Source organism: Piliocolobus tephrosceles, chromosome 14 (assembly GCF_002776525.5).
Source record: "Piliocolobus tephrosceles isolate RC106 chromosome 14, ASM277652v3, whole genome shotgun sequence".
Taxonomy (NCBI): Eukaryota; Metazoa; Chordata; class Mammalia; order Primates; family Cercopithecidae; genus Piliocolobus; species Piliocolobus tephrosceles.
In genome coordinates, this window is record NC_045447.1 from 5,401,485 (window position 1) to 5,423,615 (window position 22,131).

The 22,131-nt window shown below is 48.8% G+C and overlaps 1 protein-coding gene across 6 annotated transcripts in view; it reads left to right on the forward strand.

Annotated features, from left to right (window-relative positions):
* The window catches only part of AK8 (adenylate kinase 8), a 160,628-nt gene that overhangs the window by 28,141 nt on the left and 110,356 nt on the right, over positions 1–22,131 (forward strand). For 3 of the 6 annotated variants that reach the window (XM_031934095.1, XM_023189001.2, XM_031934096.1), the window contains one exon: positions 1,063–1,154. The exons of the other annotated variants lie outside the window; for them this stretch is intronic. The gene's annotated coding sequence lies outside the window, so the exon portion shown is untranslated. The remainder of the gene's footprint in view (positions 1–1,062; positions 1,155–22,131) is intronic. 6 annotated transcript variants of the gene reach the window in all.

Below are 22,131 nucleotides of genomic sequence, written 5' to 3' on the forward strand. Positions count from 1 at the left end.
GTGACATGTCTGGGATGAATTTCTTTGGGCTTATTCTTTTTGGTGTTTGCTGAGCTCCTGAATTTATAGGTTTGTGTTTTCCTTCAAACTTGCAAAGTTTTTAGCCTTTATTTCTTCACATAACTTCCTGCACCTACTCTCTCTCCTCCCCTTCTGCAACTCCAGTAACACAAAGCGTTCGCCCTTTTGCTGTTGTCCCACAGGTCCCTGAGGCTCTGATGTTTTTTTTTTTCTTATCTTCCTTCCTCCCCTCCTCTCCCCTCCCCTCCCCTTCCCTCCCCTTCCCTTCCCTTTCTTGACACAGTCTCACGCTGTTGCCCAGGCCAGAGTGCAGTGGCACAATCTCAGCTCACTGCAACCTCTGCCTCCCAAGTTCAAGCAATTCTCATGTGTCAGCCTCCCCATTAGCTGGGGTTACAGGCATACACCACCGTGCCTGGCTAATTTTTTTTTTTTTTTTTGAGATGGAGTCTCACTCTGTCACCCAGGCTAGAGTGCAGTGGTGTGATCTCAGCTCACTGCAACCTCCGCTTCCCGGGTTCAAGCTATTCTCTTGCCTCATCCTCCTGAGTAGCTGGGATTACAGGCATATGCCACCATCCCCTGCTAATTTTTTATATTTTTTAGTAGAGATGAGGTTTCACCGTGTTAGCCAGGATGGTCTTGATCTCCTGACCTCGTGATCTGCCCGCCTCGACCTCCCAAAGTGCTGGGATTACTGGCATGAGCCACTGCGCCTGACCTAATTTTTATATTTTTAATAGAGACAGGATTTCACCATGTGGGCCAGGCTGGTCTGGAATTCCTGACCTCAAGTGATCTGCCCGCCTCGGCCTCCCAAAGTGCTGAGATTACAGGCATGAGCCACCATGCCCGGCCCCTGTTGTTTTTACTCTCTGTCAATCAGATGTGATAATTTGTATTGAACTATTGTCAGGGTCACTGAACCTTCCCTTTGTTTTTTATTCCACTATTCAGCTTGTCCTGTGAATTTTTTATTGCATCGATCCTTTCTGCCTTCTGTGTCTTTGCTGAGACTCTATCTTTCCATGTGTTTGCCAGTTGGAACTTTCTTGTAATAGCCACTTTTGAGTCTTCATCTGCTAATTCCAACATCTGAGTTATGTGGTGGTGACATCTGTATCTGCTCTCATGTGAGTAGAGATGTTCCTGGTTCTCCCTGCGCTAAGTAATTTTGTATCCTGGACATTTTAAATATTGTTATGAGGCTCTGGGTCTTGTTTAAATCCTACGGCAAATGTCATTGTTTTTGCCTAAGGAGATGACTGATTCAGTTGGGTTCAGGTTGCACGTTCCTACCAGGCTTCTCAGGGTGTGGTTTCCATGTCAGTCCTGTGTTCAGCCCCTTTGCAGTGCTGTGCAGTGACTGACCGTGCAGCTCTGTGCTGCACGCATATCACCAGGGGCACCTGGGGACTTGGCAGTGAGCTGGCCACAGTTCACATCTCAGTGTCTCTGAAATGCTGTTTAGGGTCAGGCCCACACGCGCACAGCTTGGGGGTGAGCCTTTGATCTCATCAAACACTGTGTTTAGTTACTTCCCTGAGCTCCCCTCTCTGGCATCTCCCAGTAACTCCTAGTTCCCTGGTGCTCCTCTTTTTGTTATTTTGGCCAGGAAACTGAGGTTTTATTTATCCCGCTCTGCCACTCACTTCCTGAGACTGCACCCATGACCAGGGTCAAGTGGTGGGAGGACAAGAGAGGAAGGATTGACCAGGCTTTGCCCTGTTCTCTTGGGACTGGAGAAGGGTCCCCTCTTTCAGTGTTTCAGTAACTGCAGTCCCCTTTGACACAGCCGTGCCACCACTGCCAACGCAGGACTGCCTGGAGGCAGGAGTGTGAGAAAACAGAGAAAAGAAAAATCCCACAGAGGCACCCCCACTCCGAGTGCTAGGAGCCCCTTTTTCCACTCCCTCCCAGCTCACTCTTCTCCCATCCGCTGCCCACCTTCAGCCTTCAGGTTGCCTTAAGACCAGGTCAGGAGATACTGGTTTGGTGGTATTTGGGATTCTAGTCTTTTCCCCCAACTTGCCTACTATTGGATAACTTTCTGAGTCCTCGAATAGCTGCCCCGTGTGTTTTATGCATGTATTACAGCTACTTTCACTGGGGGTGACAAGGGGGGTGGCGCGCATTTCATGTCTCCCAGAATCGGAAATTGTGTCCTTTTAAAATATATATATATGCACATACAGACTATCTCTCTCTCTCTCTCTATCTGTCTCTCACTTGAAAATGTATTAGGGCCAGGCTGGGCGTGGTGGCTCACGCCTGTAATCCCAGCACTTTGGGAGGCCAAGGCAGAAGGATTGCTTGAGGCCAGGAGTTCTAGACCAGCCTGGCCAACATGGCAAAACCCCGTCTCTACTAAAAATACAAAAAATTGGCTGGGCATGGTGGCCCATGCCTGTAGCCCCAGTACTTTGGGAGGCCGAGGAGGGCGGATCAGCTGAGGTCAGGAGTTCAAGACCAGCCTGGCCAACATGACGAAACCCTGTCTCTACTAAAAATACAAAAATTAGCTGGGCATGGTAGTGGGTACCTTTAATCCCAGCTACTTGAGTGGCTGAGGCAGGGACAATTGCTTGAACCCAGGAGGCAGAGTTTGCAGTGAGCCGAGATAGCACCATTGCAATCCAGCCTGGGTGACAGAGCAAGACTTTGTCTCAAAAAAATAAATAAAAATAAAATTTAAAAAAATTAGCTGGACATGGTGGCGCACGCCTGTAATCCCATTTACTTGGGAGGCTGAGGTGGGAGAATCACTTTAACCCAGGAGGTGGAGGTTGCAGTGAGCTGACATCATGCCACTGTGCTCTAGCCTGGGCGACAGAGTGAGACCCTGTCTCAAAAAAAAAAAAAAAAAAAAAATGGTATTAGGGTTGAATGCAGTGGTTCATGCGGTTCATGCCTGTAATCCCAGCACTTTGGGAGGCTGAGGCAGGAGGATCGCTTAAGCCCAGGAGTTCAAGACCAGCCTGGCCAACATGGCGAAACCCTGTCTCTACTAAACACACAAAAAATTTGATGGGCATGGTGGCATGCACTGGTAATTCCAGCTACTTGGGAGGCTGAAGCAGGAGAATCGCTTGAGCCTGGGAGGGGGAGGTTGCAGTGAGCCAACATGCATCACGTCACTCCAGCCTGAGTGACAGAGCAAGACCCTGTCTCAAAAAATATATATATTTATTGGGAAGCCCCAAATCTGAAGCAGTACCCAGGAATCTTTCCAGCATGCTGGAGTTGGAGTAGCAGTTCTCACGAGCTTGTTCTGCATGGCCCTCAGCCATGAGATCTACATCACAAACATGCTGCAGGCTGGGCTGCAACGCTGACTCTAAACAGTGTGTTTACATCTGACCTCAAATTGTTCACTGTGAGTGGATGGTCTTTTGCCCAGGTATAGGCAGATATCCAGAGCCCAGAGGCTGTTCTAAATCGGGGGTGGATGCATGTTTTCTGAAAAGGCTGGAGAGACACTCGTCGAGGCTTTGCAGGCTATACGGCCTCTATCACAACGACCAGCTCTGGTGTAATACAAAGGCAGCCGTACACAACACAGAAACGAAAGGACATGGCTGTGCTCTAGAAAGACTTTTATCTTAGAAGCAGGCAGCAGGCCAGATTTGGCCAGGGGGCTGTAGCTTGCCAACCCCTGTTCTAAGTAACACTTTCACGTCGATCACAAAAACATTTCTGCCCTTTCTCTTGAGCTCTCAATAGAAAGCAAACTTCCAGCCGGGCGCAGTGGCTCACACCTGTAATCTCAGCACTTTGGGAGGCTGAGACAGGCAGATCATGAGGCCAGGAGATTGAGACCATCCTGGCTAACATGGTGAAACCTCGTCCCTACTAAAAATATAAAAAAACTAGCCAGGCACGGTGGCACGTGCCTGTAGTCCCAGCTACTCAGGAGGCTGAGGTAGGAGAATCGCTTGAACCTGGGAGGCAGATGTTCCAGTGAGTCAAGATCGCGCTGCTGCACTCTAGCCTGGGCGACAGAGCAAGACTCCAGCTCAAAAAAAAAAAAAAAAGGCAAACTTCCACCTTCCAGGAGTGTTAGGAGAAAGGCCAGCTTCACCACAGACTTTCATTTTCACTAAGTTCCCTCCCAGTCACCCGACTTCCAAGCTCCATGGCTTGATTCTGCGTCTCCAGTTGAGTGCCCCCTGCAGGCCCTGAGTTGTTTTCACTGCTAGGACCCTTCCCCACACCCGAGACCCTCCTCCTCAGCACCCCTCACTTCTAGCAAGATGAGCAAGATGGTGTTGCCTGCCTTGGGCTCACCATTTGCAATTGGAGACAGAGTCAAACATGACCAAGGCAAGGCAGATGGTGAGAAGGGTTGTGATGGAAAAACCATGGCCAGGAGAGTCAAGTTATTCCTGAAGTCTCTAGTGAAGGGGACTGGAGTGGACTGTGGAGGGGCCGTCTTAGGCTGGCGGGAATGGCAGCCACAAGTGAGGCAGGGACCAGAAAACCCAGCCCTTTACCCCAACTTCACACTCTTAACTCAGAGTGTCCAACCAACCCCGTGGGAACTTTTCCTAAAACTGACCCATCGGTCGGTCACTATGTTTAAGGTTTCCCACCTCTTTTCTCGAGGACGTGCCAAACAATCTTTTGGCAGAGAATTAAAGGGGAGGGAAAGATGGCCCGAGTGACTGGAAATGGGCCAGCATTTTCCCCTACAAAATGCTGTGTGCCTTAATCCATTATTTCTTATGCATTTGCCAAGTTGGATTAGATTCTTCCATAGCAGATCACCAGGCAGGAAGCATTCAAGGGAGTTTTCCTTTCTTCTCTTCAGTCTTTTTTTTTTTTTTTTTTTTTGAAACAAGGTGTTGCCCTGTCGCCCAGGCTGGAGTGCAATGGCACAGTCATGGCTCGCTGCAGCCTCAGCCTCCTGGGCTCAAGCTATCCTCCCATCTCAGCTTCCTGAGTAGCTGGGACTACAGGCACATGCCACCATGCCCGTCTATTTTTCATTTTTATTTTTTGTGAGACGTGGTCTCCCAGTGTTGCCCAGGCTGATCTTAAACTGGGCTGAAGCAATCCTCCTGCCTCAGCTTCCTGAGTAGCTGGGGCCACAGGCGCGCACCACCTTGCCCGGCTAATTTTTATATTTTTTGTAGCAACAGGATCTCACCATGTTGCCCAGGCTGGTCTCAAACTCCTAGGCTCAAGTGATCCACATGTCTTGGCCTCCTGAAGTGCTGGGATTATAGGCATGAGCCACCGTGCCTGGCTCTCTTTGATCTTTAAGGCTAAGCCGTTTTCTCTTTTCATCATGATAGCTACTCATCAAATTTGGTCAAATACAGGGGAGTGGTACTTCTTTGGCTTAAGTTGCCCAGGACTGGACACCCTCAGCAGGGGTGGGGGCTGTCTGTGAAAGCACAGCTGGATACGGTCTTAGCCATCAGGCGGTGTTTCAAATTCAGTATGCCAAGAGTTCCTGGAACCAGGACTCTCAGTGTGATGAGCATTCGTTCTAAGCACACAGGAAGGGAGAAATTGTGTAGTTCCTACCCTCAGGAATAACATGCACCTAAAAAATGTGGCCTACTCATGAGCCGCCATCACCACCCTTGGCCAACGAAAGGCCCAGTGGAGATGGCACAGTCTGTCTCAGTCAGCAAAGGCAGCAGGACCTCCCTATGCCTGCTTATGGAAGACCTGCCTTTCCCTTTTCAGATGTCCTTTGAAGATGCCATGATCCCCAAACCACCTGTGACCCAGGAACTTGAGCAGGAACTGCTGTGTCCAGGCCGCTCTTCCCCCGGCCCTCTCTCCTGGTCAAGAGCGTTTGCTTCAACCAGCTGCCTTGGTGCAGGAGAAGCCAGGAGCTGGCCTGCTGACCACTGGAAGGCAGAGGTCTCTGGGGTCCAGGCAGGCAGGAGAGCAGAACAGGCCCAGAGCCTCTGCTCCAGCTCTCCATCTCACCCCAGGAGAAGCTAGAGACCTGAACTGAGCATGCTTCTGAGCCTGGCATCAGGCACTACGCCCAGCAGCTTCTCCAGCTTCATGGGACCCTACATGGTCAATGTTACTATTATTGTGCCCATTTTATAGCTGCAGGGCCTGAGGCACGTCCAGAGCCACACAGTGGGAAGCAGCAGGACTGGCCAGGGTGGACCAGGCATGTGGTACACAGGACCAGCGCTGTGACCCGGGGGCTCCAGGGCTGTGCCGTGCAGCCCGGGACAGAAGCTCAAAGGCTGGGCAAAGCCTACCTACTCCCTGTCATGTTTTGTGCCATTCACAGGCCCCCATGTGTCCCCATGCCACCTGATATGTTCCTCAACTGGAGTCACGACCAAAAGCCTTGTCATGGTTTGTTGGCCTACCCGGCTCCCAGCCAGTGTTTCCTAAAAGTATTCATTCATTCATTCATTCATTCATTCATTCATTCATTCATTCATCTATTCTCTTATGCAACAAATCACTTTGCTAAGCACAGGGGCCAAAGCAGTGAACAAGAAAGTTAAACGTCTGCTCTTAAGAAACAGAAGTTCTAGTCATGGAGAGACAGACAGTGTGAACCAGATAAACAAGCAAAGGTGTTACGTCAGCCAGAGGTGGATCTGAACTTCATAGCAGGAAGAGAGGCTTGGCATGGGGCCAAGGCGTCTGTGGGCCCCTCTTCCCCATCCACCCCACACAACCACTGCAGAAGGCCCAGGGTGGGTGTCTGGATACCACTGAGCAACTCTTGAAGTCTCTCTCCTTTCCAACCTCAAAACATACAGAGCAGTACTATTTCGTGTAAGTAATTTTTGCAAGTTACAGCGTTCCAATGGAAATGCTTCTGGTGGGTAAGCATTCTGGATTCTAGGTGGAAATCTAGAATCCAGAGATGCAGGGCCTCAGGGTGGGCTGCCAACAATCGTCTGTGTGTCCCACTGGCTACGTACACCCCCTTGAAGCCGCACTGCGCTTCTTTCCCCGTTCCAGAATCTAACAAGGCTGCACAGTTTTCACACAGGATTCAGCTGGCCTGGACAGGTTTGTTTCCATGATTTTTAAAAAAATCTCTAACTCACTGACTAATAGTTTCTGGGGAAAATATGGTGATTCTCTCTGTGATTGCAACTGGATATCCCAAACGTGCCCTCAGTGATCTAGAATAGCCTTTCTTTTTTTTGTTTGTTTTGTTTTTTTGAGACAGAGTCTCATTCTGTTGCCCAGGCTGGAGTGCAGTGGCATGATCTTGGCTCACTGCAACCTCCGCCTCCCAGGTTCAAGCAATTCTCCTGCCTCAGCCTCCTGAGTAGCTGCGATTACAGGAGCCCGCCACCACACTGGGTAATTTTTATATTTTTAGTAGAGATAGGGTTTCACCCCGTTGGTCAGGCTGGTCTCGAACTCCTGACTTCCAAGTGATCCCCTCGCCTCGGCCTCCCAAAGTGCTGGGATTACAGGCGTGAGCCACTGCACCCGGCCTAGAATAGTCTTTCAAATGCGCATTCAACTTCTGTGAATTCTTCCTGAGCTTATTTAAAAGCTTGGTCTGCATAACCTGTTTGCATAGTGCACCTGCAGTGTGGACAGAGTACGGGACTACGCATCCCAAGTCACCATCATAAAAATGATGATATCCATTGTTAATACTATAAATTAAAATCTCAATTATGATTGACATCGTCACTAGTTGCATTACACTATATGTGATTATATTATATTATAAATAATATATTGACTATATGAGTATTTATAATGTGTGTTATTATTGTGATTATTTTGATGATGGTGGTAGCCGTCGTCTACATGCCTGGTTTGGCGTGTTATCTGCTACATGACATTTCAGGCGCACCTTGCACTATGCAAGAGGCTGCAATTATATTCTGGGTGACTCCCCTTGATTGGGAGTGTAGCATCGGCAGTAGGACTGTGTGCTGTGGAGTCCTTACAGTAGCCCTGCGGAGGTGGCACTATTGTCTACCCTGTTTCATAGATGCAGAATCCAGGCCCTGAAGAGGTTGTGTATCTTGCTGAAGATCCCACAGTTAAGTCTCAGAACCGAGATGCAAACACGGTGTTGTACTATTGGCCACTCTGTTCTTGTTTCAAAGGTCGCATCTCAAAAAGGCAGTGAGTGTTATTTTGGTGACAGCTTCACTTCCTTCCTTAGGCCTCAATTTTCCCATCTGTACAATCATGGGGTTGGACTTAAGCATGGAAATCCCTTCTAGCCTTATAGTTCTGTGATTCTGATCATGTCCATGCTGTTGTTACCTGCAGAGTAAAGAAATATCTCCTTCAATTTGTTTTAAACTTTCTTCTAACCTTCAAGGGGCATCCAGTGCCTTTTCATCTCTTCCCGCTGGAGACAGGATTTCAAGAGTAAGAGGTTAGGCTTCTAATTATGTGCTTTGGTTGTGCAAAAAGAAAACAAACCCTCATCCAAAATAAACAGACTTTCTTGCTTTTAGGGAGAAAAATGACATATATGCATATTCATTTATATGGTAATTATTATTATTTAGCTACACAGGGACTAGAATTGGTAATTTAGAGCACAAAAAGAATGCAGGGAATAGTGTTCAGGGAAAAATAACGCAATCATAACCCATCAGGATTCTGTATTAATGCAGGGGAGTGGTTTCTTTTTCTTTGTTTTTTCTTTTTTTTTTGGTCTAATGCAATCTCTTTGAAGAATTTTTTTTTTTTTTTGAAGTGACCATCAAATGCTTAGAGAAAGAAAAATTAGCACTCTGTATTGGAACAATCAAAAGGCATTGCTGGCTCTACCTGTTGGATACCCGTTAGCCATTTGTTAGGGACAATCAAGAGAATGTGTCCGAATCTTCAGACTACCCCTGTAGGGCAAAGAAAAGGTAAGACATAAGGCAGTAAGTTCTGGAAACTTGGAGGGAAAGGCTCAGTACCAAAGAGATTCTAAATTTTACCTTGCCCATAGTCACCGTTTGTGCTCTATTTTATTTAAATTGCTAAGAATCCCTTTATTTGGAACCTGATCCATCTCCCCGCAGCTACCCTGGTTTCTTCCCAATCCTTTCTTCACATTGCTGCTGGAAGGATGGCTTTTTAAAGAATGAATGAATTTATTTCATAACCACGATATATTCATTCCTATGGTTCCAAAGGCACCAAAGTCCCCCGTCACTCCTGTTCCTTAACCACCCAGTTTCCTTCCCTGGAGGCAACTGATGTTCACACTTACTTTAAAGTGCACCCTTCTGAGGATGATTTTAAACATAGAGAAACATTTGTTGGCCGGGCGCGGTGGCTCAAGCCTGTAATCCCAGCACTTTGGGAGGCCGAGACGGGTGGATCACGAGGTCAGGAGATCGAGACCATCCTGGCTAACACGGTGAAACCCCGTCTCTACTAAAAAAATACAAAAAAACTAGCCGGGCGAGGCGGCGGGCGCCTGTAGTCCCAGCTACTCCGGAGGCTGAGGCAGGAGAATGGCATAAACCCGGGAGGCAGAGCTTGCAGTGAGCTGAGATCCGGCCACTGCACTCCAGTCCGGGCGACAGAGCGAGACTCCGCCTCAAAAAAAAAAAAAAAAAAAAAAAAAAGAGAAACATTTGTTATTTTAAAATAAATGTGGTTGTGACCCTCCACTGCTTCCGGGAGCCCTGTGTGTCCTGGGCCTGCCTGCGGCTCAGCTTCATCCCTGGACTTCTCTCATATACCTGTTCAGTGCCCGCCACCTTTCCCCAGCTCAACCTGCATCCACCCTGCTCAGGCCTTTGTGTGCAGCTGCCAGACCCTAATTGCATTAGGCCGTTCTTGCAATGCCACAAAGAAATACCTGAGATTGAGTAATTTATAAAGAAAAGAGGTTTAATTGGCTCACGGTTCCGCAGGCTGCATGGGAAGCATTGGGCTGGCATCTGCTCAGCTTTGGGGAGGCCTTAGGAAGTTTCCCATCATGGCAGAAGGTGTAGGGGGAGCAGGCACATCACGTGGCCAGAGCAGGAGCAAGAGAGAGAGAGTGGGAGGGGGAGGCGCCATACACTTTTAAACAACCAGATCTCGTGAGAACTCACTATTGTGAAGATAGCACCAAATCATGAGTTTGGTTTGGTGCCCCCATGATCCAAACACTTCCCACCAGGCTCCACATCTAACAATGGGGATTATATTTTAATGTGAGATTTGGGTGGGAACACATATCCAAACTATATCACTAAGCAACTCTCAATGATTTCCCACCCCCTTGTGTCCATGCTATGTAATCCTCTCCCCTTGAGTGGGAGCAGGACCAGCTGAATATGGCAAAGGTGAGGGGATGTCACTCCGGTGCTACATTACTTTATGTAAGAATGTGCTTTAGCAGACCAGAGAGAGATCCTCCCTGCTGGCATGATGAAGTATGCAGCCATGTTGGAGAAGCCCACATGACTGGTCTCTAGGAACTACAGGGACCTCCAGCTCCCAGCAAGCGAGAAACCAGAGCCCTCAGTCATACGGCAGCAGGGAAATGGATCCTGTCAACAATCCAGATGAGCTGGGAAGAGGGTTCTCCCTCAGTCAAGCCTCCAGATGAGAACACAGCCCAGTCAACGCCTTGACTGCAGCCTTTGAGACTGAGTAGATGACCCAGCTGAGCTGTGCTTAGACTCCTGCCCCTTGGAAACCATGTGATAATAATTGTATTATCTAAAGTTGCTAAGATTGTTATGCAGCAATAGAAAAGGAATACACAGTGCTCTTAACCCCACCCCTTAGCTAGAAAACTGCTCTCATTCCTCAGCCTTAACTTCAAATCACTTCTTCAGGGAGGCCTCCCCTGACCTTGTCCAGCCCCACATGAGGCCGACCTGCCTGTTACATGTGCTCACAGCATTCTGCTCTCCAACTCTGCACTGTCATAGTTAGAAATGCAAGATCTTTCGTGTGGTACCTGGCATAGACTCCATGCTGGGTAAATACTTATAGGATGAATGAATGAATCAATCAATCAGTCAATCAACGAGTCAATCAATGAATCAATGAATGAATCAATGAATGCCATTTGGAGAATTCCCCAGTTCTGCACCACCATGGCAGTGAATTCCTATCCCAACATGCTCGTGGCCCAAGGAGGGAAAGGTGTTTAACATCCAACCGCCCTATCCAGTCATATCCGAATGTCCTAATAATGGTTTCAGCACCAGGAACACATCTGCCTTCAGGCTTCTCTGGGGAGATTGTTTTGGCCCATGTGCTAGCTTTGTTTTCTGTGAATTTTGGATCTGTTTAGCGACTTCTTCCTTGTATTCTAAAATTATTTCGATCATTAATGCTTTCAAGTTTCCCGTTTGGCCTTGGACTCCTGCACCTTGAGAAAGTTCAAGCACTGCACCCTAAGGCTAGAGGTGCCCCCGTGGAACCCCGGGTTCAAGTTTTTGAGAACCAGTCTTCCAAGCTGATCTCCTATGCCAGGAGATTTTCCTGTCTCCTCCTCCTTTATTCCTGCAATCAACTGTAAAAGAATCAAGCACCAGGGTGCTTGATTTTAAAACATTAAATAAATGTGTAACATAAAAGTGATCACACCTGGTGGATGAATCCCAGTTTGTCTCATCAGTGTCTTTTAAAAAGCCATCTACAGAAATCATCCCACCAAAACCTCTTATGAAAAGGGAAACTGAGGCCCAGATGGAGGAAGGAATTTGGTTGATGTCCCACAGGCCGGGTCAGTGTGGCATTTTACAGGCCACCATGCAGAGGCTCCTGGCTACCTGACTGGCAGGTCAGGCTTCAGCTGGACTCGGCAAGCTTGTGCCAGGCCTTATGACAAAGGCATTTGTGTGTCACCAACACCAGACATTTGGAATATCACAGACTGGAAAATATCTGGCAAATAAAAAAAGAAATGTTTTCGCGTACGGATGCCACCCCCACGCTGCTGCAGGGGCAAAGGGAAGACTTGTGCCCAATTATGACGGCTCATCATGTGCGGAGAATTTTATTATTCATCAAAAGGCAGAGGCCTTCCCGCACCGGGAATGTGATTTTTATGGGCTGCACACGTGGCTCGTGTTCATATCTGCTGACCTGAGCCATCCCTCAAATATCTGGGCTGGCAGACAGCAGTGAGGGACACTCAGACAGGGACTGGTGTGGACAGCCTGCTCGGGCCGCAGTTCTTTTCTGCGTAGAGCACCCTGTAATTCATAGACAAGCAGCATGGCCTTAGGTGCTGTGGCACATGTCCTGAAGTAACAGCTGTCTCGCTGTCTCTGATTAAATGAGACGATCCAAGCATAACGGTTAGCACTGTGCCAGGCCCGGAGGTCCACTTAGAGTTAAGATGCTTTTTACATGCTAGATGACCTGGGTGAAGGCCATTTGAGGATCCCTTATGAGTAGAAGTCCACTGCTTCTTCATACCTGGCTTTGTGTTAGACAACAGTCCTGGACACTTTCTGGGTGGGTTTAAATCTACCAGCAACATCACAGTGTACTTTTTTTTTGGCGCTATCTCGGCTCACTGCAAACTCCGCCTCCCGGGTTCAAGTGATTCTCCCACCTCAGCCTCCCAAGTAGCTGGGATCGCAGGTGTGTGCCACCACAACTGGCTAATTTTTGTATTTTTAGTAGAGACAGGGTTTCACCATGTTGGCCAGGCTGGTCTCGACCTCCTGACCTCAGGCGATCCACCTGCCTCAGCCACCCAGATTCCTGGGATTACAGGCGTGAGCCACCGCGCCTGGCCTGTGGTACACTTTTGAAACCACAACTCAAGTGAGTTCTATTACATCCCCATACCTGGGTGGGTGAGAGGGAGCAGCCTTTTCAGTGTAGTGCCTGAGGAAAAAAATCAATGAAATTTCACAGCCAGCTGCAGCCTGCCTTCCTCATGCCTGTTCACTTGCCTTGGTTTGTGTGTGTGTGTGTGTGTGTGTGTGTATGCATGTGTGTGTGTGTGTGTGTGAGTTTCCACTAGGGATTGAGTCCCACCACTCTGGAGGTTAGGAATGGTTCAAAAGGTTGCCAAGCGCGAGTGTAATGCAGGAAGCCAAGCACGTGGGATGCTCGGTTCACTCCTTTGGAGATGGAGCTGGGCTGTGAGGGAAGGACCTTCAGTGTGACTGCAGCAGGAATTTGCTTTCTTATGCTTGCTTTGGTTTGAATGTTCGTCCCCTCCAAAACTCATGTTGAACTTTAATCCCCAATGTGGCAGCATTGAGAGCTACAGTACTGCCTTTAAGAGGTGATTGGGGCTGGGCTCAGTGACTCACGCCTGTAATCCCAGCACTGTGGGAGGCCAAGGCAGGCAGATCACCTGAGGTCAGGAGTTCGGGACCAGCCTGAGCAACATGGCAAAACCCCGTCTCTACTAAAAATAAAAAAAGTAGCCGGGTGTGGTGGTGGGCACCTGTAATCCTAGCTCCTTGGGAGGCTGAGGCAAGAAGCTGGCTTGAACCCGGGAGGCAGAGGTTGCAGTGAGCCGAGATTGCGCCCCTGCGCTCCAGCCTGGGTGACAGAGCGAGGTTCCATGCCCCCTGCAAAAAAAAATGTTTTCTTTACAATTTACACAGTTTCAGTATTCTGTCATAAGCAGCAAAAATGGACTAAGACAGTGCTCAACTGGTGGGCGGTGCCTCCTCAGTCTGCATTCTGTTCACAGCATCTCCTCTTTCTTCTTCCTTAACTGTAAGGCTCAGAGCCCCTGCGGAGTCAAAGCCACACTGTGACTAACAAAAGCTAGACCCGCTGCATCCTTCCCGGTGCTGCTGAGCAGGAGCCTGCGGAGGGATGCTGCCCCCATCTGCATCCCACTAATGCATTCTAGACATCGCCTCTTATTCCCCAGCACCTCTTCTAGAAGTCTTCCTTATTCTGTCATCAAAAGCAAAGGAAAGAAACACGGAGGCTGTCCAGGACCCATGAGCAGTTAAATGGGATATGAACAAGTCTCTGCTTCAGTGTGTTAAAGGAATGTTACCTTGCCCCATGACTCATTGAGCCTGTGATCATGTTACAGTAAAGACAAGGAAGAAGGAAAATGAAGGCCCGAGTTAAGCCCAGACACAGCTGGTGAAGAGCAGAAATGGTCCATCAAGATAAGGGTACACATCAGCCGGACGTGGTGGCTCACGCCTGTAATCCCAGCTGTGGGAGGCCTAGGTGGGTGGATCTTTTGAGGTCAGGAGTTCGAGACCAGCCTGGCCAACATGGTGAAACCCTATGTCTAGTAAAAATACAAAAATTAGCCAGGTGTGGTGGCAGGCACCTGTAATCCTACTACTCAGGAGGCTGAGGCAGGAGAATCGCTTGAACCCGGGAGGCGGAGGTTGCAATGAGCCGAGATCACGCCACTGCACTCTCCATCTGGGCGACAGATGGAGACCCGATCTCAACAAAAAAATAAAAAATAAGGTACACAGAATGCTCAGCTAGCATTTACTGGCACCTGATATGTGCAGAATACCACGTCACACTGTGATGCATTTTCCCATTGAAACGGCACGACTGTCCTATGATGTTTTTCAACAGCTAAGACTTCTGGGGCACCTGCTGTGCACCAGCAAATGTTCTAGGTGGCTCAAAACAGAGGGCTGGCAGGAGCAGGCAGGTTCCAAGAGCTGCCGTCATTCTATGGATGAGGCCGTAGCACAGGAGCCCCACCCACTGACCCAAAGGAAGGATAAATACATTACCTAAAAGAAAAACTGACCTTCTCGAAATGCATCAGGTTCCAAATGTCTGCTTCTGCATTATCTTCCTCCTGGAGCTAAAGAAAGAATGCCATCATCAGATGCAACACTTGGACCATTCTGTTGAACCTTGACCATGTCCACAGATCCCTGGAGTCAGGTCTCTGATGCATGTGGGAAGCAAGTTCAGGCCCTCAGCCCTAAAAGTGACTGTACCAGCTGGGGGTGTTTTCTGTACTGTATACAAAATGCAAAATTCTTTTTTGTGTTCCCAGGTTGACTCCTCTTAGAGCTCATGTAATATCATGGAAACTTGGTTCTTTCACTATAAGTGGGGAGAGGATGTAGCACACTTTTGACTGTAGAACCAAAAGTTTAGAATTTACATGTTGGGTTTCCATAGTCTTTTTTTCCTCCTCTTTGGTCATAGGTTTATGCTTCCCTGCCTATAACATGAGTCAGTATTTTATAGTGGAAACGGTAACGGAGTGGAGGAGCTAGATGCTGGTCCATAGAACCACCAGCTGTTTGTTTTATTTCTCCTTGTGGTGTCATTGGGCTGGCATTAATTACACCGCTTTCATCCCACTGACAGTAGGAACACAGGATTTTCTTGCCATTGTTTTGACACTCACGGGTTTATAGATGTCACTTGCCTCCTCCAAGGAGTGCAGTTTTATTGATCCACAGCTCTGCTGAGGCCCTGACTGTGTGTTCCTCAAATACAGATACAGTTAGGTTTGCAGAGGGTTGGAAGGGGAGGTCTGAGTTCCACTCAGGAAACTTATGGCCCGCATCACAGTGAGGCAGGGCTTCTGAGGGCTTGGCGAGGTGCCGGGCAGAGTACAGTGATCACACCCCCTACGCCCCCTTATTTGTGGGTGTTTCTGTAAGAGACCCTGATGCTGAGGCTCTGATTGGTTGGTTGGTGTGATGCAGGCTTGTTAAGGGCACGTGTTGACCACATGTCTGCATACAGAGCCATAGCACCCCATGTGGAGAGGAACATGTGTTCTGATACGCTCTGTGGATGCATGATGCCTCAGATGATCCCTCTCACTGCAGTAGATGAGGAAAAAGAGATGATCAGATGCAGGACAGGGCCTGAGGTTTGAGCAGACGCAAGTGGACCTTGGAGCAGGAGAAAGTATTCGAGAAGCACAGAGATGCTGGGAACGGGACTGGACCCAGAAGCACCAACCACATCACTCTTCTCTTCGCAGGCTGAGCAGAGAGTCAGAGGTGCCAGGCCTGCTCCTGAGAGCTAGCAGGGCATCCACAGCAGAAGGGCAGAGCAGAAGGGGGCCAACTCCTCATTCTCCCATTCTTTTTTTTTTTTCTTTTTTTGAGACAGAGTCTCACTCTGTCACCCAGGCTGGAGTGCAGTGGCGCAATCTTGGCTCACTGCAACCTCTGTCTCCTGGATTCAAGCAATTCTCCTGCCTCAGCCTCCCAAGTAGCTGGGACTACAGACGTGCACCACCACACCCAACTAAATTTTGTATTTTTAGTAGAGATGGGGTTTCACCATGTTGGCCAGGATGGTCTCAATCTCTTGACCTCATGATCTGCCTGCCTTGGCCTCCCAAAGTGCTGGGATTATAGGCGTGAACCACCGTGCCCAGCCCATTCTCCCATTCTTAGGCTGAGTTTGGTCTGTTTTTCAAATGAGTTGTCAACTATGAATAGCCTGTATATGCCAGGAGACATTTATTAAGCACCTACTGTCTGCCAGATATTGTGCCACCACTTTAGGTACATCGTTGCATGTAACCCTAAAGACTATGAAGTACAGACACTATTTTCATCATTCCTGTTATACAGATAAGGAAACAGTCATGTGGGTTACAGGACGAGCAAACCCCTCAGGGAGGGCCGCTGGCCAAGTGATGGCAAATGGCGTGAGCCCACCTTGGGGCGAATCCACAGTAGCTGTCAACTCACTAGACCCCCGCATTCTAATTGAAATGTGTCTGTCCCAGCTGGGTGTGGTGGTGCACCTGTAATCCCAGCAGTTTTGGAGGCCGAGGCAGGAGGATGACTTGAGGCCAGGAGTTTGAGAGCAGCCTGGGCAATATAGCGAGACCCCAGTTTCAAAAAAAGAGAAATGTGCCTGCCCCAAGTCCTCCTTAATTAAAGATCTTCCCTCAGTTCATATCTGGAATGCCAGTTGCTCCTGTTTCCCCGAGATTTGCCTTTTCAAACAATTTTTTTATATTAAGTTCTACAAACTTAAGTGGGACTCTTTGGAAGTAGGTAGAGAAAAAGATCGTTCACCTTTCTCAAAATTACAGTGATAAAACTAGTTAACTTTGGGTCATTTCTTTGTTGCCAGGCACTACACTTGTTTTGTTGTTTGTTTTTTCAGAGATGGGGTCCACTCTGTCACCCAGGCTGGAGTGCAGTGGCACAATTATAGCTCCCTGCAGCCTCAAACTCCTGGACTCAAGTGATCCTTCCACCTCAGCCTCCCGAGTAGCTGGGACTACAGGTGCATGTCACTGTGCCCAGCTAACTTTTTTTTTTTTTTGAGATGGAGTTTTGCTCTTGTTGCCCAGGATGGAGTACAATGGCACGATCCCGGCTCACCACAACCTCCACTTCCCAGGCTCAAGCAATTCTCCTGCCTCAGCCTCCCGAGTAGCTGGGATTAGAGTCATGCGCCACCATGCCCAACTAATTTTGTATTTTTAGTAGACACGGGGTTTCTCCATGTTGATCAGGCTGGTCTCGAACTCTCAGCCTCAGGTGATCCACCCACCTTGGCCTCCTAAAGGGCAGGGGTTATAGGCGTGAGCCACCGCGCTTGGCCTGATTTTTTACTTTTTTTGTAGAAGCGGGGTCTCACTGTGTTGTCCAGGCTAGTCTAGAACTCCTGGCCTCAAGCAGTCCTCCTACCTTGGCCTCCTAAAGTGCTCTTAATGGGCATGAGCCACAGTGCCTGGCCTGTTTGTTTATAATCCTCGTTTAATTATTTCATCAACAGTGAGCTAGGTTTTGATTATTCCCATCGTGCAGAGGAGAGTCAGGCCAGAGAGGATGAAGTGACTGGTTGAAAGTCACACACTGGCTGTGGCACAGGTCGTCTGGTTCCAAAGCCACTGCTTTCCACCATCACAATAAACGGATCCTTTCCTGGGCTAATCTTGTTTCTAGAGAGGTGGGTCTACATCACAGACATGGTCTAAAGTGTTTGAGGGGAAAGGGCCCTGGGTGCTGGGTTATCCATGTCCGTTACTTTCATCTAAAGCACATTATGTCTGACCTGGAGAGCTAAATGTGAACCTCCAAAGTGAGTTATCTCTGCAGGGGGCTGTCTTGGAGCCATCCCCGCCTCAGAGCTAGGGTAGACTGCTCCATCTGGGGACAGAACAATTTGTTCTTCAAACTGTGTCTCCTTCCATGGAGTGGCTTCAGGGGTACCATAGACATTTGATATGAATTTGATGTAATTGTTTTAAAACTATTTAGGAACTAGTAAAAAGCCTCTTGAGGTCGGGCACGGTGGCTCATGCCTGTAATCCCAGCACTTGGGGCAGCGGAGGCGGGCGGATCATGAGGTCAGGAGATCGAGACCATCCTGGCTAACACGGTGAAACCCGGTCTCTACTAAAAAATATAAAACATTAGCCGGGCATGGTGGCACGTGCCTGTAGTCCCAGCTGCTCGGGAGGCTGAGGCAGGAGAATCACTTGAACCCGGGAGGAGAAGGTCGCAGTGAGCCGAGATCGTGCCATTGCACTCCAGCAGCCTGGGCGACAGAGCGAGACTCTGTCAAAAAAAAAAAGGCATCTCTTGAATGCCTGCATTTGGGCTTTACCAGGTTTTCATACCCTAGAGATCATTGGCCTGTAGGCTACACATGTAGGAGTAATGATCTCCCCACATCTGCAGGTTTGTATAAAAACACCACGCATGTATCATTGATTATCAAGGGTGGAATTCAACACTGTTGTTTAGAAAAATCACTCCTGCATATTTCAGCATTGTAAGAGCATAATCACTGTTAGGCTGTGCCCAGAAAAAGGTCAGGCAAAGCCCTGGGCACACCTCACCTCGCCCAGGTGGAGGAATCAGAGCAAGTTGAGGGGTAACGGGGTCCTGCTACAGTCATACACGTGGAATGTGGAATACTAACGTTCTGTGTTCAATGCATTCCATGTTCAGTGCTAACGGGGTGCATATTGTTAGGGATAAAAATTCTTGCTAGTCATCTTTCAGGTGAGTTGAATATGGAAGGCATCCTAGGGTTCTATGGCAGGCTAAGGTTTTTATGTTTCTGTATAAACCAAAGTAACTGCTACTGAGGCAGTGTGATGTCAACTTTTTTGTGTTCATCAAAGTAGTCTCATTGTTCTCACCGATTGGCTTTAGAACATATCACTGTCCCAAACCGGAACTTTTAAGATGCATTTCCTTCCTGGCTGACAGAGTTTCTCTCCTCTACGTGGGGAAACCACGCGGTATTTCATTAGGCAACGTTGGGACTTCGGTGCCTCTTGTGAGGCTTGCCCTGGTTCAGACTTGGAGCTGAGCAAAACTGATTTATTGAGTCCAAGTCTTCAGCCTCAGCTTGCCTCCTTGGGACTGCAGAGATTGAGCATGCAGCTCCAGGGAATGCCTCCGGTGGAGTCTGCAGTCGGAGCTGGGAGCCAGATCAGGGGCAGGACTGGGGGAAGCACCCAGGGGAGCCCCACGCTCTGGTCCTGGGAGGAGAGGGGAGGAGCGGAAAGGCAATGCATCAAACAGGCAGAGGCCCAGAGGGCAACAGAGCCTTCCCATGTGAAGTTGCTAATTGTGCTTTAATAATAGTCAGGAGGGCAAAAGAGGCCAGTGTTCGCACAAAGCCGGACGGCTCGCACCGCATCAGGCCGCGCTCTGCTGGACCTGCCAAGTTCCCCAGGCTGGCTGGCTTCTTTTCTTTCCTTTTTTTTTCATCTGTGACATCTGCTCAGTGCTTGTCCCTCCTGTGATACCATACCCCTCGCAGCTGTGCAGACCTCCAGCTCTGCACTGGTGCCTGGAGTGCCCTGAGCATACGGCCTTTTTGATGTGTGATAAAACAGAACCGAGCCACGGGGGTATGGTGAGCGAAGGCATCAGAATATCAATTAACCTGCTCTGAACAAAGCTGCAGCTCAGAGTGGAATAGACATTTCACTGAAGTGTCAGGAAGATGGATAATGTATTCTAATTAGGGATTGACTGATACCTCCACATCCAGCCACTCCTGGACGTGAGACCCGCGAACCTCGAAATGCAGGCTTATTGGGAATCTCTTAATGTCCCCTCGTGGCAGTTGTCGGGTGCTATTTACTGATTTATGACTTCTTGCTTTGCGAGAATTCTCAGCCATTAAAGTCCTCCCAGCCAAAATTGCTGCTTCCCTGCGAACGTGCAGCCCATTTTGCAGCTGGGCAAATGACCCCTTAGCAAGAGCTCTGGGGAAGATCTTTTCTGAGCACCCAGCCTGCAGCTTTCATCATGAGGATGCCGTGGGATAGACCTGCCTTCAACAGAGGTTTGGTCAAGGCGCCCTCCCTTCCAGGTGGACCAGTGTGGACCAGCGTGGGCTGGCACAGGGAGGAAGAGCCTCCACGGCTGCCTTCTCCATGCGGCGGGGGGCGGCTCTAATGGGGCCTGGGTGCTGCTCGAGGGCTTCCTCGGGGACCTTGTTTCTTAGTCCCCAGGTGATCGTACCATTTCCCCAACTCAGAAAGAGCAGACCTGGAGAGCTGGTGGCCTAGGGCTCACTCCAGAGCCCCCCACCTTCTTCCTTTTAGATTTTCACATCTGCACCTCCAGTGAGGCCAGGCTAATTAGGGAGATGTTCCTCATTTTGCTGCACTTTTCCTGTGTAATTGGAAGTCCCGCTTTCTCCAGTGAAAAGTCAGTGAGAGCTGTTCCCCTGAATAGTTCTAAAAGCTTTGGACCACATACTGATACCTGCTGCAAATTTGTGGGCGAGATTATAATGATTGCTCAGTAATGCAATATTAAAAGCAGAGGCCTTTCTCAGTGCTGAGCAAAGACGGAGTTCCAACCTTCCAGCTTCAAAAAGGGACTCAAAACAGAATTACCAGCCCTTGTACTAGAAGCAGCAATCAATGGGGCTCACAATTCCTTCCCGTCCAAATAAAGGAAAAATAAGGGGGTATGAATTTAGCTAAAGTTCAGAAAATGTTGGTTCGGCTTCCAGAACTGCGAGGGAGCTCTCAGACGCTCCGTCTCCTGGTTCTGCTGGTGTTGCTCACGTCTGTAGATGTTTGCTGTTTCCAGGAGCTGCAGCCCGGCGCTTAGCTGGCTATAACAAGGACTTGAGGGAGCAAAACGCTGTTAAAATTTTTTTTTGCACTTTTGCTTCATTAGTTCTAGAAACCAGGGGTTCTGTGGCTGTGAGTCTTCCTGTATAATTCAAGAAATTAATGAAAGCTTGCTGGATTTTTCCGACAGTCTTTAGGCTGCAAATTTGTTTAGCATTTTTTTTTTTTTTTTTAACTGTCAGTGGAGGCTACTGGAACCTAAATATTTTAATATTGAAGAATGCAGGCTTTTTTTTGTTTGTTTTTTTTTCCCAGAGACAAGGTCTCACTCTGTCACCCAGGCTAGAGTGCAATGGCATGATTATAGCTCACTGCAGCCTCAAATTCCTGGGCTAAGGGGCTCTTTCTGCCTCAGCCTCCCAAGTAGCTGGGACTATAGGTGTGCGCCAACACGCCTGGCTAATTTTTAAAAATCTTTTCTGGTAGAGTGGGGGTCTCACTATGTTGTTGCCCAGGCTGGTTTGAAATTCCTGGCCTCAAGCAGTCCTCCTGCCTTGGCTTCCTAAAGTGCAGGCATGAGCCACTGCACCCAGACCAGCTTTTGGTTTGTTTGTAAAGAAAGACATCTCTTACCATCGCCCACACTGTGTCTGTCGATCAGGTGGTGTGGATGTGAGTGACCTGGAGGCTGAGTCCGTCCATGTCAGTCCATCCTCTGACCTTAGAGCAACTGATTCTCATAATGGCTGAGAGGGAGGGCTTTACAGCAAGTGGGGGCTCCCAGTGTTGACTCCCAGTTGCTGGACCCCACTACCTGCAAAATGGAGACTTGAAGCAATTCACTACTTTCTTTCAGTCTCTTCCAAAGCTCACTTTACTAATGTACCTGGACATCAAGTCTAAAGCATTAGACTGTCTCTGTGTGTGTAACTCTAAACTCATGGGATTTGAAAGGACTTTAGAAATTGTTTAATGTAGGCCAGGCGCGGTGGCTCAAGCCTGTAATCCCAGCACTTTGGGAGGCCGAGACGGGCGGATCACAAGGTCAGGAGATCGAGACCATCCTGGCTAACACGGTGAAACCCCGTCTCTACTAAAAAATACAAAAAACTAGCCGGGCGAGGTGGCGGGCGCCTGTAGTCCCAGCTACTCGGGAGGCTGAGGCAGGAGAATGGCGTAAACCCGGGAGGCGGAGCTTGCAGTGAGCTGAGATCCGGCCACTGCAC